At 34.5% G+C, this 14658-nt stretch overlaps 1 long non-coding RNA gene across 6 annotated transcripts in view; it reads left to right on the top strand.

Moving 5' to 3' along the window:
* Positions 1-14658, top strand: part of LOC116241251 (uncharacterized) — a 53363-nt gene that overhangs the window by 22499 nt on the left and 16206 nt on the right. The gene's annotated exons all lie outside the window — the stretch shown is intronic.

Below are 14658 nucleotides of genomic sequence, written 5' to 3'. Positions count from 1 at the left end.
ACTTCTGCTTTGCTTTGATCAATTCACTTGTCTCTATTCTATTTTTTTTCACCAAATATCTGGTTTTAATTAATCATTTATTTAAATTGTGTCCTATTAGGACAATGGTTATAATAAATTGTGATGTGTTATATTAATTATACAAAGAAAAGTAAGTATTATTTTTATCTGTGGGGGGGGAGGGGGGAACCTCAGATATAACCCTACTGAATTGTTGGGGAAATAAAAATTGAGCAAACAAGTTGTTTCTATTCTCACTCAAATGCTTAAAAGAGAGGAATGAATTGTATATAAAGATGTTTCAAAAGCTGAAAAAATGATTTTTTTTCAGTTCATAGGAATATTTTGATATCCATTTAAACAACAGACACAGCCAGCACCAAATCCAGCCTGTGCTGTTTGAAATTATCCATCAGCTGTTCAGAAGGTGTGCTTTATTTTTCTGAGAATACTGGACTGAATATCTTTTAGTCTTACTTTTTGCAAGGCTTTTTTTTTTTTTTTTTAAGTCTTTGTTATTTACATATAAAATATATAGAAACCTTTGTAATTCACATATAATCTGGGGCAATTTTGTATGGAACATTTATGGTACGGGAAGTACTTCTGCTACACAGATCCTTGCAAAGATCTATCTTGAGCTCTCCTCTTGCATATTAATTACTGACCTGATTAGATCACTTTTTCTCATTCTCCTGTTAAGTCTTATTATTAATTTTTATTTCTTCAGCTAAAATCCTCTCAAAAGTATATGTTTCTATATTCCTTATTTTTTATTATTCATTAATTGTCTAGATTTGATTCATGTAACTTCCACATGTTGACAGCCCTACTATTAAAACTGGGAAACGATCAGATCCTGAGCCATAGGATTTTGTATAGAGTTATGGTTTAGAACTGATGTTCTGAACACTCACTGTAATTCTCTCTGGTGTAAAATTATTGTGATGCCCAGTTGCTCTAATCTATTTATCTTATGTTGGTAGTCCGTATCTTAACATTGTCTGGATTTTCTTACTTATGTGTTATAGAAGTTAATCATGTAGAAATAAACATGAAATTTCAAAGAATGTAACAACTCTGCAACACCTGGCTTTGCAAAGCCAGTCTAGTAGAATTTTTTTTTAAGACTTTGAAGTACAACTGCATATAAAGCTTGTCAGGGATGAAATGAATAATATTGCACTCTCCCTAATTCTTTTTCATGTTGAAAATTCTATGGCAAGTTCTCTGTGTCAACTGAGCCTATCGTTCTCGTGTTCCAGGAATGCTTCTTGAGAACTTAGTAATCAGGTACTCCATGCAGAGCTGTGTTGAAGCTGATACTAGCCAGGGACTCTAGTCATTAACTCTGACAGAATATAAATAGATATTTGCTTGGTAAATAAATACATATCAATATGAGCATCGAAGACTCTAAAGATACTGTATACGCTAGGCAGGAGAGAAACATCAGAAAATTTCACTGGTGATGGTGAAAACGTAAGTTTAGGAGTCAAACTGCAACAATTAATATAAACAAGGAGCATCCATAGATGTTTTATACCCAAAAACTCAGAAGCATCAAACATGGTACCAATTAAGGAGAACATAGACAGAGGAAGAAATCCATCAAGAATCCTTTCAGCTGTGTTTTTCTTCATTCTACGTGTACTGGCAGGCTTTCCCATATAAAAGATAGATAAATTGAGTTTGATTAAAATGATCTGATGAATTTTGGTGTGAAAAAAATTCAAAATTTATTATGTCTTAATGAGGGGAAAAAAAAATTAAGCATGTGAGATATTTGGATAGTGTTGAATGTGGTATCAGGTCTTATTTCAAATGAAATCTGTATAAACCCAGACTGCAAATCTTTATAAAGTATCTGTAAGTCAGTATCACAGAACTTTAAAAACGCAGTTTTATTCTTATGCCAAGTTTTTGAATATATTTTTGTTCTCACTCGTGCAAATCACGAGTGATCTTGTCATGAATCTGCAATGCTTAATTTGAATGGAGAGCTCAGTCAGCTATAGTATTTGCTTCTGCTGGTAAACCCAGTGCGGTGTGATAGAAGTAGTTTGCTTGTGTGTATCTTCAGCCTACCCAAAGTAACTAAATAATAATGCTTATTATGTTTTTACAAAGTTCATTCTTCCAGTCAAATCTGCACATAACAGTTAGCTATATTAGTTCCATCATATTTTTCAGGACTATGTAATAAATGTAATTAGATTAATGAAATATCCAATTAATCCTTTTGTTAATGACTAATTTTTTTTTTTTGAAGATTTCAGTTTTCAAAGATCAGATCTCTCTCTTCTCTTTTTATATTTTAAAAGGAATCTATTCTTGATAAAACAGAAATTACTAATCAGGAAATAGTTATAAATTATAACAAGTGTTTGATTTTTTTTTTTATTATTTATTACACTTGTTTTTTCTAAACAAATAAAAAATCTCGTTTTATCCTGTTGTTTCAGATGTGAGTAGGGCATCTTTTATCAGACTTTATATAAAATTAGACATCAAACTTGAGCCATTCATTTACTTAAATTTTAAGCTATTCATCTAGTCGATCCCATTTAACAACAGCAAAAAAAAAAAAAATCCTTAGAGAGCAAATTAATCTCATAATGGGATCAAAGTCAAATAGGATAAATTCTCTTCAATATGCCTGTCTCTTTTCACTGACAATAGAGATAGTATGAATGGCTTGCTCTAGTGCTAAACTTTCACATGCTAAAATTAGAGGGAAAAGCTCTCTACAGAGTGAGCCTTCATTTGGCATCTGGAAGTTATCTCTGTCTATGTTACAGTTTGTTTCCCCTTCTATTTCTTTTCTTTTTTTTTTTTTTGTTTTTGGGACAATGAGTACAGCAGGGCATATGCATATACTCTTAATCTCTGCTCTTTTTTTATTCAGCCAGAGGACAATTATTTCTGTTATGCAAATTTTTTATTCTAGACTTTTTTCCACTTAAAATAACAGATAAATCAAATATTTTATTTCTTAAAATCTAAGCTTAACTGCTTTTTGAAATGGGAAGATCTAAAATATTTTTCCAAGAAATGTTCGGTAGCACGACTTAGCTATCTTCTAGTTAAAGAGACAGTATTTGGCCTAGTTACAGGTGTGCAATATTATACACAGCTTTCTGTTGGGACTCTGTTTTACTACATCCGAAGTTGTAAAGTAGGTGTCTGGCAGTTTCCTTGATTGCTAAAAGTGAACTTTTATTTGTAAAGATTTGTGTTTTTAAATCTATCATCCATTGTATTGTAAGTAATGCTTCATTTGAAAATGACTATTTCTATTGTGCTTTGATTAATAATACCAATCTATTTCAGTTTAGAGCAGCATTTGTTCTCTTAACTATACATGGTTGAGTCATACATTTCATATATTTTTCTTCTCTCTCTTTAAAATTCATATGGATTTTTTATTAGGAAGAATTTTTTTTTTAATAAACCATGTATGCTTAGAATGAGATGTGATGAAAAATAGGAATGATAGTGAAGGTCTTTTTTCATCTCTAGATATTCATTACGTAGATCCATTTTTGTTTGGAGAGCTTTGGGAAGAGTTGCTAATAGTTCTGTAAATCTTTGCTTGCGAATGTGCATTTGGAACTGTCTCTGGCAAGAGGCACAGCTGAATGGTGTTCTGTTACACCCAGCCATCTTTCCTTGTGTTTATTTGGCTATAACCAAGGCAACACTGGTCAAACTAAAATTAGCTATTATATTTCTGCTTTTTTTTTTTTTCCTCCAAACTCCCACGTATATGGTCTTTTTGCTCTACTCACAGGGACTGCTGGACTGGTGAGTGCATTTGTCTTCAAGAGAGAGGGGCCAGAATTCTGGTAGGGTTGCTAATAGAAGGAATTGATTTTGTAGTCAGAGCTAAATGGTACCTTTCTGGCAGCAGACACGTTGAGTCACATCTGCTACTCCTGTGCCTCTATGCTGTTCTCTTGGAAACTCTCCTGGATGTGGTCTGTCTGCCTCTCAGAGCCTGGGCAGAAACATATCCTTCAACTGTTCATTCCAGTTAGTTTTTCTCACTACAGAATGTCTTCACTGCCTACTCTCGTACTTATTTTTGATGGGCTTCAGTTACCCTGCCCTCACATCAGCATCTCCACTATATCAGTATTGAGTGGGATGTCAAACACCACTATGAACTCTATGATGTAATTACTTTAAGACTAGCAGAGCATACTTTCTTCCTATGCAACTCTGTGACTCATTGCAGACACTAGCTGACTTCTCCCAAACTTTTTGGAACTACTTTCTGTGGGAGATAATATCTGTGCTAGATGCTGCTTTCAAAATTAAAAGGACACAGGAAATTAAGAGTGAATGAGAGTAACTCATCAAGAACATTTAAACAGCAATTAGTAAAAGTGAACCCCAAGAACTGTCCTGAACTGCCAGATCATCCTTTGCATGTGCCCCTTGCATGAAAGATTTAAAAAAAAAAAAAATTACAGAATTTTGCCACTTAACGTGATTCTATTCTAAACATTGGATGTTCAGTCATGCGTTTGCCCTTTATTAGGTAGATGGAACTGTGAATGAAATTACATGCTCATTAAACTTATCAGATCTTGGAGAAAAAACTCCACTTGACTTAACAAATTACATGGATCAGTACGTAGCTTCACTTTTCTGATGCAAGCTGAAGCATAGTACTAAAAGAAATTGCAGGGTAATTAACACCTGTTTTTTCCTTTGCTCAGAAATTCTGTTCTTTGCCTTGTCTCTGTTTTCTTCATGTAATAGAGCTGCTTTCATCTTCCCAGAGAGATCTGTCAAATTGTTCCGTATTCATCTTTTGGCATGAATGTCAAATTATTTTTCCCAGAAGTAGAGTAGTGATATTAAAAGAGAAGAAGTAAAGGTAGAATAGTGATACTAAAGGAGAAGTAAATGTAGCCCTCCTGAAATTTCAGAGATGAATAATATGTACTAACTTCATTCATTATAAGCTAGATTTCAAGTGATATGGGATATTATTTAGAATTTTAAAAAGAAGAATTTTAAAAATTCAGTGTGGAATTTCCTGTTATTCCTGTATTATTTCCTCTCCTTCAAATGTAGTTATTTAAATTATAGCTTGCTTTTTTCATTATATTCAGGAAATAAGATTCAACATTTATGCAATATTTCTTGTAAATTGAAGTTACTATATACTTCTAGAAAATGATGTTCAATATTAATCTGCTTAAGTGAAAATTCATGTGGGAAAATAAATACAAATGTAATGTAGGATACTTTTGGCTGATTAGACAAAATAGGTAATCAAAAATTATCTGCCTTTCCAAGGTGAATAAAAATCAATTGCACTGTATATATAAGCATATTTCCTTAGAATGACAAATAGAAAAATGTGTGGTATAAAACACTAATATACTGTCATAAACATTCAACTGAATCTTATAATGAAGAGAGAGTACAAGATTTATAGTGTTTAATGTCAATAACAGTGGAGTTTATCAGACATTATAAAATGGGAATTCTTCCTTGGCATAGTGAATACATGTTTTAGAGTAGGCTGATAAAGGGACAAGAACATAGGTTAAAAAAAAAAAAAAAAAAAAAAAGAACTAAGTAGAGACTACTGAATTAAACTCTAAAATTTTCTGGAACTCATAAAATTAATCATCCAATTATCAATGAACAGGATCACCTTGAAATCTCTATCCAAGACTGAGGATACTGCTTTTTATTTTTGTGTTATATGGTTCTCCATCAAGGAAAGTTCTGAGGATGTACAAGAAGTTCCTTTTTCTTCTCAATGTTTGCATAAAAACAATCTAGAAGACTGCTCAAATAGAGGGTGCTGCTCAATCTGGAGTAAGACCCTGAAGGAGAAAGGGCAAATACAATGTTTATTTTTGAGAGGTGGCAGGTAAACTGGGAATTATGGAGCAATTATCTTAAAATTAATTTTGGCAATAATAAAAACATGAAAATATACACTTCCATTAAAAAATTCATATCCAAAAAAATTGCTAGATAATGAACAACAACCAATATAGATTTGTCAGAAACAAATCTTAACTTCTGTTTTCTTCTTTGCTGTTAAGAAGTACTGAATATATAGGAGATAATATCTAGACTTCACAATTGGCTTTGAACCATTTTATGTGACATTTTCTTATACAAAATAAACAGGTGAAGTCTTCATAAAATTGTTGAACAGTTGCACAAATGGTTAGGAAACCATGCTTAGTCATTAACAGTTCTTTGTTGGGTAGCATTACGTATTGAGTAGTGTTCTGCAGAGATCAGTCTTGTGCCCAGTTCTCATCAATGTTCTCATTAGTGACTTGAATCATTGGGTAGGTAGTCAATGATTAAATAGTGTAGTGTGCTTATTAAATTTCCAATGAAATCAAGCTATGATGGTCTGTAAATATATATGAGGACAGACTTAAAAAGATCTTGACAAATTAAGGAAATAATTTAAATAAATTGGATGCAATTCAGTAAGGACAAATGCAGAGCACTAAGCTTAAATAATCAAACATTTTTAAGTCAAGTCATGAAGCAACTATTTTGTAGATAAAGATCTAAGACAAACTGAGCTTTTCCCTTAACATTAGATATTCAAAACTTAGATGCATGTGTCTGAGGTATTTGCTTATTATACCTTTTTCCTATCATTGAGAAGAAATACCTTTTCAGGGAAACTAACTTTTTTTAGGTATCTGCTTAACATACCTTAGAAATGTATATATTTCTCTAATGATTTTCAAAGTACTTCAGGACAGAAGGCTCAGATGTAGATGTCCATATTGTAGGTTGACAAAAAAAATCGTCAGAGCTACATAGGATTCTGTTATACAAGAGAGAAGTGTTTTATTTATTTGAAATGTGTCGCCATAATCAGGGATTAAAAACCAATGACAGAACTGGAAAACCTTGCACAAGTTTTAACAGGGACAAGATTTATGAGGATATCACTTAGTTAGTTCATCTACAAGCTCCTCTTCGTTTACTGCTCACTGCTGTGCAAATGCAGAAATAACAGAAGATTCCTGTCCTCTAAATCTTATAATTTAGGAGAAGTGTTATGAACAGTGGATGTTCAAAAGATAAGTTGTCAACTCACCAAGTCAAACATTACAGTAGTGCTGTTAAACTTCTGAAGTCTGGCCAAATTTGTCAGAGCATGTCGCACCTCTCTTACACAGAGCTTATGGCTGGCTGCCTAGAGATCAGTCTGGTGTTTAGATTCATAGATGTCATGCACACGTCATCTGAGTTAGTTTATTGATTCCTACAAAATTCCCTGAAAAGCCTGTCTAAACATTGGCATAAGAAGCAAGTTATCAAGCTACTTAATACACAGCACAACTTTTATCCCAAATGTGTGCAATTTTGGTTCTGATTTATGGGATTATTTCAGTTCCACTGCACCAAAACTGAGTGATTGTTTTACATACTGTGGGTTATTAATTCAAAAAACAAAAAACTAGTGACATTTGTATGCTAAAGACACTGATGTGAATGACCTTCCTGGCTAGCACTGAGATCTTTGGGTAACTTGTATTGGTTTATAGAGGATACAATTCATCAAATTGACATCGTTATATAGAGGCTCAGAACTTACTGCACTACCCAGAAGCAGTAGTGACTGCTTACTACTCACAGAAGTTTAATCATTGCTTTATCCAGAATGAAATTGGTAATGCATTACAGATACAGCTGAAATGCCCATGTTTTTCCATGCTTTTTTTCCCACAAAATCACTGTAGCTAGACAGAATCTGTCAGTAGGAGACTGCATTTACTATTTAGCCCCAGCAATAAATTGTTTTAAAAAAGAAAATACAGACTTAACAGAAATGAACAGTGAGAGCAGTCAAAAGCACAGGATCTTTTCTTTAATCTGGTAGTATTTAGCTTGTGAGGATTTGAGCTTGCACTAAGCAGTCATATGGACCTCGAGCTTGATACCTGCTGTCACTGTCTGTGTCAATCAAGTGGCAATGTTATTTCCATCAAATTTATTAGAACCGTGTCCCCGGACACTGGCTCTGAGAGCTGAACTGCCAGCAGCCTAAACCAGGAGAAGTTCAGTGACATTTGGATGAGAATGATTCAGTGCCTGCTTTTTGTTCAGAAAGGGGTTAGGAATGAATACGTTTATGCAAGCAAGGAGCTCTGTGCTCAAGGTCTGTAAACGTCAAGTGTCCCTATTTCATAAATGTTCTGGTGCCACTTCCATTACAAAGTAGAAAGCATAAGGATCTCCACAAACTGATAGGCATCAGCAAATATGCCTCCTGGGGTATAGTGAGAGCAGCAATAAGCCGAGAAGCTAGCTTCCTTGTGTCCTAGCACCTCTTGTCACAGCAAAAGTAGGTCTCGGCTATTGTGAGGCTGATTCCTCTGTGGTGTTCTCTCTCCAACTCACTCCCAAAAGTGTTCTGGGCCCCATCGTCTTCGCTTGTTGCTCTGGTGCCTGCTGTGCTCCATTGTTTTCTTTCTGCTCAGGAAAATGTTCTTTCTAGACTTGCATACCTCTCTAGGATAAATTTTCACTTCATAACTTTCACTCTCTCAAAACTTCTTGGAAATAGCTCGTTAAAGCTGCAGATTATGGTAATGTGGTGTGAGCATGAATTTTTGCTGATCTTTGTGAGGAGGGATGCCACAGTCTTGGTGAATGATCTTCACAAATGATAAAGAGCCACCTTTTCTATCTTTGTGTTACACTGCTAGTGGAATACTTCCTTAAAGATATTATTTCAGATCAAAGAAAATATTTCACTGCATTAGTATAGAAATTTAAGCTACAAATTTAAAGGAAATACATCATTAGTATAAGAGAGTAAAATGCTTGAAGTACCTGTAAAGGTGAGCAAGTTTTGAGAATGCTAACTTCCTAGTGCAGTGATAGCTGAAGAGAATTGCCTAAAGCATGGATATGACTATTCTTATGGCAGGATCTTGGAACGGGGCATGTATTAGCTCTTGATTGCCATTTTATATTCTAACATACTAATATGATGTAAAATCAGAGCCAGTTTGCTGATATACGCATTCTTCTAGAAGTATTTGCATTTTTGCACAAAAGATGGTGACTGCAGGATTTTGGGGTTTTTTGTGCTGTTGTTTGCACTGAAAACAACCCTGTAGGTCTGATTGTTAGCTGAAGTTATCTGTACTGAGATATGTCTGCTCATCTTGTATGTACAGCTCCTATTTCCTCATACTTCTCCAGTCTTATACTTCCATCTCCCTGTGGAAACTTATTTCATGCAACTGCAAGGTTCTGTGTGACATGTAAAGCACACTCTGATTCATCAGCGAGGATCCTTTCCTGCATCACAGCCATTTACTCTAGAATAACATCCTCTACTACTTTGCACAGATGCAGCATAAATATGCCCTTAGAAGAGAACCATTATATCTTAGGCCCTTGATCTCAGATTCTTATTATGCAATCCACCCTCTAACTCACTTGAGGACTTCCTTGATGTTAATTTGCAAAATATTTCATTTTGTTAGCTGAATGTACAGCAGATCTCCTATCATTAAACAGAGGCAGATACATGAAACAAGCTTTTTTGTGGAAAGAATCTAATTTAAATAAAAATATTAACTTGGGTAAAATAAGGGCTAAGTTTAAATCAGGTTTGTTTCTTCATGGCAGCAAATAATCTGCTGATCAAGGTATAAAAAGGCCTCACTTTTTCTCTGTGAGTTTAGATGAGTCATAAGATGAGACAATTTTAAGTTGTCCTTTTTTGTTGCAGACTTAAGATCATCCTCAACATCAAAACTGTGGTTTTTCAGGGGTCCTAAACATTGCTGCTTGATAAAAGAACTGATGTTTATCCCCAGATTAATTAGGCTTAATAATATTAACTCAGAGATCAAAGATGTCCTGCTGGTCATTTATGTTGGGTGGGTTCTTTGGTGATGCAGCCCGCACAAAATATGACATAACCCCCTTCTCAATTTGCTTCCTGTATGTTACACAGGAAAGCATCTAGGCAGGTTCTGAGTATCTCCAGAGAAGGAGACTCCATGACCTCTCTGATCACCTTGTTCTAGTGCTCTCTTGCCCTCAGGTCCCTCAGCTTTTCTTTGTATGGGAGATGCTCCATGCTCCTAATCACTCTTTGTAGCCCTAAAATAATCATAAGAGTATAAGCCCTGTTAAGAAGCATGATCATGCTGAAATTACAATGCACATTTTGCTGAGCTTGACACCTATTTGATAAGCTTGTCATAATTTTGTCTAAGTATGTGAATGTGTTTTTCTCATGTGGGAAAAAAAAAAAAGATATAGACATATTTTTACAATTTGTGATGCAAATAATAAAAATATTTTTTATTACATCTATCTACATTCCATCAAAATTTGTGGCAAAGTTTTATGATTTTTCCTAAAATGAGTCCCTTTTATTTAGACTTCTCATTGGACAAAACAGATTGGTAATATTTATACACTGAATCCACACAAAATCATCTGCCACTGTTTGTTGAAAGTGTAATGTGCTCATTTGGACTTTTAGTTCTGATTTCATAGTGCATTTTTCTCTTATTTAACGGACAGCACATAATGTACGTGTGCTGTAGTACTCACTGAAAACTTCTCCACCTTAGAGAGCTGTGACAGTAGTCTGGCTAATCCACTTATCTCAGGGCTATTCACTTTCCAACTTGCTTCTACATCTCTGGCTGAGTCCAGTTCTAATGTCAATACATTTTCCAAATAAAAAGCTGTAGTCATTTAGATATTTCACTGAAAAAAAACAGCTTATTCACTTAGAAGAATTACATTTGTGTCATACTTTCTTTGCTCACAATGAGTTACTATACTAAGTGGTCTGAGATCTATCAACACTTGGCATAAATATTGCCACAGGAAATGATAAACTGAATTTTCTCTCAACCTGTCATTTTTTCTCCTTTGTCTTCATTCTATTTTTATCCATCTCATTAGTGTAATAACCTTTGTATACTTGTCTCTGCTATGACCTACGTAAGATCCCATATTTGATACTCAGCTAAGACGTTGCATAGACTGAACTGTACTCCTTCATTCAATTGGAAAAAGCAAAAGGATCTGCATCACATCATTGTTTTACGCCAAATTAGCAACAAAATAATATTCAATGTTTAATATCCATGGAAAATCTGGCCTCGTAATGAATGATTTTGCAGGCATCTGTCACGTTAGCCTATGGGCCAGAAAGGTTTTTGTTTGTTTGTTTAATTCCACATGAAACATAGTGGCTCTGCAGACAGCAAGGATATTCTTTGGCAAGATTTTAAACAGTGCAGCCAGAAGCTTGTTATCTATCTTTAATACAGCAAGGATATGACATTAATCAATTTTTAGCAAATCTCTGTTTCATGTCTGAACATGAAAGTTTTACTCTTCCTGGTAGCTGCTCTAATTTCCTGGCTGAACACTGCAAATCTGTAGCCCAAGGATTAGTAACCCTTCACAGTAACCTCTCTTTCCACAACTTTAAGTTACTAAGTGGTTGAACATACTAAATTTAAATGGCCAGATACTGTCTCCATTCAATGGCCATTTTTACCTGGCTTCCTAAAGAAATAAGGATTATACGAACAGATTTTTTTCATTGGCCACCAGTAATACTTTTTTCCCTAGTAACATTTTAAAGCAATTTTGGCCATTATCGGCTATGTATGTCGATATCTAGATATCTCAAAACCATTCGGTTCTTTTGACTTCTGTGAAAGTAGATGGCTATAACTGATCTTTATCCATTTTTCTGGATGCCTAAATGCAGAGAAAGAGAGGATCTGAAGATCCAAATAAAAACAAATGTGAGCTAATCAGCCAGACTACAAACTTTGCTGATGCACTCCTGGCAGATCAAACATGGGCAGAGATTGAAGGAACAAGTAGGTTTAGTTCAGCTGGGTCACAGATAAAAGAAGAAAAGTTTCAGGGAGGGCTGCAGCTGAAAAAATGTGAGGATGCAGGGAAAGTTGTGTGTGCTTGTAAAAAGACAAGAGTAGAGGTTGAATAAGTAGAATCTTATAACAATGTAGAAATATTAAGGGTAATATACTTACCATGGTGAAAGACATGGGATGCATCTGGATGTTGGAGTGGAAGACGAAAACTAGGACTAGGGAACGAACATGTATCCATTGGATTGATTGACCCTTAACTTATAAAAACAAAGAAAAACAAACAAGCAAAAATTGAAAACCATTCAGTTTTGTTTATTGTGACATAAAAATTTTGAAACAACTCCAAGAAGATACTTTTTGAAATTCAGTAAAAGTGATTTTTATCTTCATTTACGGAAATCTGTGTTACATTTTACAGATCAGACATTTTCCTAAGTTGGAAAATCACGTGTATTATTTTTCCTCTTACATCAGCCTGGAAATAAAAGGTGGACTTTTTTTCTGCCAGAAAGAGCAACATCTGATAGGCTACATTAAGAAAAATTACCATATTTTTAAACTCCTTTCTATTTTCTTTCCTCACTTAAACTTCACTAGCATTAGGTATAACTGTTATTCTGTATTTTCTCCTCTATTATAGCTGGAACACTATAAAAGAAGTAGTTGGATAGGATAGTAGGATATTGTCAAAGGTGCTACAAAGATCATATTTTGAGCAAAGAAGATAAAAAGCTGTAGATTTTCACACATTTATTTTCCAAGTTATTCAGAGTTATCTCCTGTTCTACTTGCTACTCTTTTGTGACATGCTGTTAAGGAGAATACCAATACTAGGGAGATACCAGTTCGAGAAAATTATTTTTATTCCTAGCAATTCTCTTGAATTCAGTAGTAAGAGATCCAATGGAGGGACATCCAAACTGTATGCTACTTCTCTTCCAGGACTGCATGCCTGTCTTCTGCAGCAATGAGAAGCCATCAAAATATAGTTTTATGATGCACAGTCTAAAGGAAAGAAGGTCTTTCCCTCTGCTTTCTCCATCACTATTTTATGTTTTGTATAAGTGAGTGTTATCTTCTTCTTAAATTTGCTTTCTGGTGATTTCTTTTTTCTTCATCAGTGTGCAGTAAGGGCCAACTTCTCCCAGAGGTCAGGTGAGCTGGAAGTAGTAGTTTCCTATAGTTTCCACGTGTGGGGGCAGAAACCAGGGCTGGATCCTTCAACAGCCCCAGACATATAAGGAGGTGAACCCGGTACCAGGCCCAGCCATAGGCTCCAGTTCCAGGATATGGTGTTGGAAATTGGTCAGGTGACAAGACTAAAGCATGTATCCAAGGGGTCCATCCAGAGAGCAATTACAGCAGTGTGTGGCCAAGATCCATCTATGAGGCAGTGTCAGGACTGAAGCTGGAGACTTGACAGCCTAAGGCTGATCTGAAACATTTAAATTCATTGAGAGCACAGTCCTTCCCATCATCAAGGTCATTAACAAAGACATTGATCAATATTTTCTCCATCATCCATTCTGGAGAAATACCTGTATATTTTTCTTTTTAGATTGGAAAGTTTTAACTTTTTTTCTTTTTTTAACTTTGAGCAAAAATTAAAGCCAAAGAGGCTGATTTGAGGCCACAGAGACCATCTAGCTGGATACTTCCTCAGCCCAGAAGTATTTTGGCCTGCAGGGAAAATACAAGTCTAATTAAGAAATTCTGTTTGGAATTATTTCTTTTATAGCTAGATTGGAAAAGAAATTATATTCATTACCTTTGTTAATTTCTCATTTATGTCTGATGTGCCTCATTCACTACTCTGATGCCCTTTCCAGTTCTCTTTCTAGCACTAGTTGAACAATTTATTTTGATTCTTTGATGATCAATTATATATTCCACTGATTACTACCATTCAAATCTGATTTTAATAGCACTTCAATTGGGCTGAAATATAGTTAACATTAAATAAACTCAAATTAATATCATTTGTTCTTCAAAAGTAAAATGTGAAACAATGCAAGATAGATCCAGCTTTATTTCTATAATATATATTTGTATTTACATAATAAACCTTGTTTAAATATCATGTTCTAGCTGCTGTTATAAAGACTGCTGAGCTATAAACTTATGAGAAAGTAAATGATAAGCTTAGGGAGCTGGGGATTTTAGTGCCATTTTAGCAGTCATGAAGGCTGCAAGCAGGTGGGATGGGTATGATTTGAACTTTCTTTGATTATTCAGGAACAATTTCCCAGCATTGCAGATACGTTTTTCTTTCTCTTGAGTAATTGTATGTACTTTAAGGAGTTTCTAAATTCATCACTAGCTAATGAAAATGCAGTCATCACATTAGATGTTATCAAAGCTTACGCTGAACTCCCTCCTCCTAGTTCTCTGAGTTATTTACAAAATAAAATAAAATGGTTATGCTATTAGGTTAATTTTAAAATGAAATAAACAAACAAAAACAATCAAAAACCATCAACAAACAAATAAACCAAAACTTTAATAGTTAAAAAAAATAATCAAACCCACATTTGATTTTGAAAGCATTTACACAAAATCAGTGGACCCTTCATGTCCAGAAGGAAATATGCCAACATAAACAAATTCACAGAAGGACCCACAGAGCAGATTTTATTTATTCTAAATAATAGCCTGAGATTAACTTCTTAAAAAAAAAAAAAAGAGTTTGTGCCATTAAAGTGCATAGGATATTACAATTGCACTGAAACACTATTTATATTCTAGAGTTATTTCC

The sequence above is a fragment of the Phasianus colchicus genome, chromosome 2 (genome assembly GCF_987193195.1).
Source record: "Phasianus colchicus chromosome 2, bPhaCol1.hap1.1, whole genome shotgun sequence".
NCBI classification, from domain to species: domain Eukaryota; kingdom Metazoa; phylum Chordata; class Aves; order Galliformes; family Phasianidae; genus Phasianus; species Phasianus colchicus.
Note: the sequence above shows the minus strand (reverse complement) of the source record. Positions and strands in the feature narration are given on the sequence as shown.